Here is a 5,161-nt window from a genome sequence, read left to right as displayed (position 1 = left end):
CCAGGCAGCCACTAGTAGCCTGTAGACCAATTACCCAGGCCTTGGTTGAATGGAGTGAGGGATGCGGCCCAAGTGCAGATCCGTGCCATCTGGGGAGAGGGGAACCACAGGAAAGGGAAGATTCTCTCCAAGTGGGGTCCCTCGAGTGGGCAGTTGCTGTAGGGGGTCCCACCACCACTGTGCCTGTTTCGGCAGAGCAGTCAAGCAACTCGGAGCACGGGGTCCCGGTCTGGGGATGGAGTGGAACTATAGCTAGACGGAGCTGAGGTGGCGGGAGCTTAATGACATGATATGTCCCACAAATCGGATCCTGGATTACCGAGGCCCTGACTCAGGACTAATGTGTGGGGTGGGGTGCTGTCCCGGGGGATATTTCACTCATCAGACTCCTTCCACTCGGCTACCTGGACACCAAACCCGACTTGTTTGAAAGTACTCTTAGAGTATGCTGGTCTCCTGATCCGCCATCTTCCCAGAAGTGCTTGGTTAAATTTTCAATACATATATAGTTTTAATTATTCTATTGTGAGTCTTACAGATATTATAACATTCCATAGTTCTATCACATGAAACACTATTAAACAATTGCTACCACAATGTTTCCAAACATTTTCTTTATTTTAGAACTCCTTGATATCAGCTTCCTTTTATTCCCTCTCTTCAATCTCTTTATTGTGGAAAACAGAACCTTCATAAAAGTGTAAGCAGCCTCTTCTCTATACTTCTTACCAGCAGGGCTTAGAAGACAAGGGCTAATGCTAGAGGAAATTGTCCAGAGTCCAGAGGATATAGATAAAGGTGATAACACACAATCCTCCAGGTACAAAGAGTTTTCTCTACACTGCTTTCCGTTAGATGAAAGTATAAAGCTGTCTCCTAAAGGCATCCAACTTTTGCTACTCATCTAAAAGATGCCTAGCTTTAAGAGCAATAAGGTTCTCTTTGTTGCTATCAAGGAGTCAACTATTCCTTTGTCTCTTACATGCCTTCTGGATGGGTCCTAAGAGACAGTTGTGTAACTGAGGGGCAGAAATAAAAAGGGAGAGAAAAGTATTTCTGCGGTCACCTCATCCATGATGTCAGGTCTGAGCTGGATAGAGAGAATATATACACTCACCGATTTATATTAACTCCGGGCATGCAAATCCATCCCCACCCACAACACACACACACACACACACACACACACACACACACACAGACACCTACCTACATAATGAGGTGGGAAGTTTCTTTACGCTGGAGGTCCCTTAGTTCATTGGTTGAGTAACTTAACACCAGTGCTGAGGGCAGTTAGAGGGGAGTAACTTGTCCCCTGACTGGGAATATAATATGAGTGTGTCTGCTTCTATACATAAAGCTGGTGACTGTTAGAGATTAGCCATGTGCTCCTATGAGGTATCATTAAGGTATCACTACAATGGGAGGATATTGTGGGGATGATGGGGATGAATTTTCATTAGGACCATATGACTGGGACTCTTCTCTAACATACAAATATGAAGGCCTCCCTCCATCCAGAATACTGGCCTTGCAGGCTTCTTTAATGCAGACAATAGAGAATTCATCTACAAATGCTCTCTTCCTGGTCCTCAATTTCACAGCTTGATACTTATAATGAAGTGTTTTAAAACGTTCAGGGTGTCCCAGATTCACACTTTGCCCATTCTGTTATGTATTTGGCTGCTAGAGACTTGCATGTCTCACTCCTATATAAACACTACTAAATGACGTCGATCACTCATCAGCATTACAGATCAGACTGCTATACTCTATTTTTTGCTCTCTGCTTTATCTTCCTAAATGTCACATGCTACTTCTATGAACCCATTTAACTGTGAGGCTGGATCCCACAGTTTATGTCTGCTTTAAGAGTTGGTACAAAAATTTTAATAACACTTGTAGTCATTGTTCTTACTTGCAGGCATGTGAAAATTAACCCACCCATGGCAACATTGTAATTCAGGAAGGATCTTGCAATGTACTTGTTTTTGATGATGAGCATGACACCAATCTTAATGAATTTGTCAGTCTCAGTCTTATAAACCACTTAAATCTAAAAATAACTAGTGCTTAAAGTACAATAATACATACAATATCAGTTTTTAAACATATCATTTTGACAACTTGCCATTTTTCTTGATAGTGCTTCATATATTCTGTCTTCCAATTATTAGTACATGTTTGTAGGCAGCTATATTTTCTCCTGTCATGACACACAGTGAAGGTCCCCAAAGGATTACTCCATCCACATCATTACTGTTGACTGTACTTTGAGAACTTAGTACTTCTAAAGTGTTATTTAAGTGCCATTAAACCTGAGGGGCTCATGTTCTAGAAGTTAATCACCAGTTCTTCCTCCTAGTCTGTATTTCTGGAATTTCTACTTAGACCTGTGCACCATGTGTGATCCTGATGATATTTTAAATACTGGTGGCATTGTTTTCTATGTCACAGCAATCTGCACACCCCCACAGGAAAACACTGGAAGAGGAGTTTTGTAAGCTAGACTGTAGGCTTTCCATAAGTCTCATATATACCTGTAAAATTGTGTTCTCCGAAGTTGAACATTCTGCATTTTTCACATTTCCAGTTTGTCTAGTACTTAGTTGTCTTTCAGTAAAGATTGATGGAATGAATACATCTGATCTCAAGCAACTGAAATTAGCAGGCCTTACCACCCTTGTGTGTCTGTGTTTTGCTTGTATTTATATTCTTTTTATATTTTCACGGTCCTATTAAGCAACTACCAAAGTTGTGTTCATTCATTATTTTCACACCCAAACTGATTTCTATAGTAACCGTGTTTACCATTTGGATTGTTTACACAATTCTAAAATAAAGAAGTCTGTTGTTTTCAATGGAGACGAGAAAACTTTTCTCGATATTCAACAGGAACCATTTTATACTGAAATGAAATTTCCTGATTGTGAAAAATCCAGTAGTATGAAGTCACAATGCATTCAGCATCAGGAATCTGACAAAACTGAGAAACCACGCATAGGTGATAAATGTGGGAGAACCTTCTTCAAGGAGTCTTTCCTCTGTGAGCACCACTTCAGTCATATTCTAGATAAGACTTATGAATGCATTTAGGGTGGGCAAGGGTTCGACAAAGCATTCAAACTCACTGTACATTATCAAATAGCACATAAAAGACAAAACCCATACACAGGGTTGGAATATGGCAAAGCTTACCACAGTAATACATATTGCGAGGAACATCAGAAAACTCATGTGGTAGGTACCCCCTGTGTATGCAGTGAATGTGGGGAAGGATTTAACAGGAACAGTGATCTCACTGATCATCAGCAAACTCCTACTGGAGAGAAACCCTATGTATGTCATGATTGTGGCAAAGGTTTCATTCAGATAGCACATCTCAAAATTCATCTACATAGTCATACTGGAGAAACTCCTTATGTATGCAGTGAGTGTGGTAAAGCTTTCAGTCAGAAGCAATGCCTAACATCACATCAGACATTTCACACAGGAAAGAAACCGCATATATGTGGTGAGTGTGGAAACACCTTTATCAGGAAGACCAACTTTACTGTTCATCAGCGAACTCATACGGGAGAGAAACCCTATGTATGTGGTGAATGTGGAAAAGCTTATACCTGGAAGAATATTTTCACTGTTCATCAGTGAACTCATACTGGAAAGAAACCCCATGTGTGTGGTGAATGTGGAAAAACCTTTATCTGGAAGAAGAACCTCAGTGATCATCAATGAATGCCTACTGGAAAAAAACCTAATATATGCGATGAATATGGTAAAGCTTTCAGTCAGAAATAATATCTTACAACACATCAGACATTTCTTTTTTTTTTTAAACAATTTATTAGGGGCTCATACAACTCTTATCACAGTCCATACATATACATACACCAATTGTATAAAGCACATCTGTACATTCTTTGCCCCAATCATTCTCAAAGCATTTGCTCTTCACTTAAGCCTTTTCGATAAGGTCCTCTTTTTTTCCCTCCCTCCCCGCTCCCTCCACCCTCATGTGCCCTTGGTAATTTATACATCGTTATTTTGTCATATCTTGCCCTATCCGGAATCTCCCTTCCCCCCCTTCTCTGCCGTCCCTCTCCCAGGGAGGAGGTCACATGTGGATCCTTGTAATCAGATCCGCCTTTCCAACCCACTCACCCTCCACTCTCCCAGCTTCGCCCCTCACACCCTTGGTCCTGAAGGTATCATCCACCCTGGATTCCCTGTGCCTCCAGCCCTCATATGTACCAGTGTACAAAGTCTGCCCTATGCAGCCCTGCAAGGTAGAATTCGGATCATGGTAGTTGGGGGGAGGAAGCATCCAGGATCTGGGGGAAAGCTGTGTTTTTCATCGGTACTACCTCGCACCCTAATTAACCCATCTCCTCTCCTAAACCCTTCTGTGAGGGGATCTCCATTGGCCAACACTTGGGCCTTGGGTCTCCACTCTGCACATCCCCCTTCAGTCAATATGGTATACACACACACACACACACACACATATACATACATACACACACATATATATACACACATATATTTTTTTTATTTTTTGCATGATGCCTTATACCTGGGCCCTTTGGCACCTCGTGATCGCACTGGCCAGTGTGCTTCTTCCATGTGGACTTTGTTGCTTCTGAACTAGATGGCCGCTTGTTTATCTTCAAGCCTTTAAGAACCCAGTCACTATCTCTTTTGATAGCCGGGCACCATCAGCTTTCTTCACCACATTTACTTGTTCACCCACTTTGGCACCAGCCATTGTGTCGGGAGAGTGAGCATCATAGAGTTCCAATTTAATAAAAGAAAGTATTCATGCATTGAGGGAGTGTTTGAGTAGAAGCTCAAGATCCTTCCGCCACCTTAATACTTAACCTATAAATATAGACACATAGATCTATTTCCCCATCCTCCTGTATATATTTGCAAGTACATGTCTTTGTCTAGACCTCCATAAATGCCCTTTGACTCCTAGCTCTTTCCTCCATCTCCCTTGACTTGCCTCCTGCCCTACTACCATGCTTCGTCGCCACCTGGGCGAGAGTATACCTCTTCTCTAAGCAACCTTACCCTTGATCATTTCCCACCATGCCTGCCATTCCCCCTCTCTACCATTTTGGGTCCCATGTTGTTCCCTTGTCCCTGTGTTTGTTAACCC

The sequence above is a fragment of the Tenrec ecaudatus genome, chromosome 15 (assembly GCF_050624435.1).
Source record: "Tenrec ecaudatus isolate mTenEca1 chromosome 15, mTenEca1.hap1, whole genome shotgun sequence".
Taxonomy (NCBI): Eukaryota; Metazoa; Chordata; class Mammalia; order Afrosoricida; family Tenrecidae; genus Tenrec; species Tenrec ecaudatus.
The sequence above is the reverse complement of the archived record's forward strand: the minus strand, read 5'-3'. Positions refer to the sequence as shown.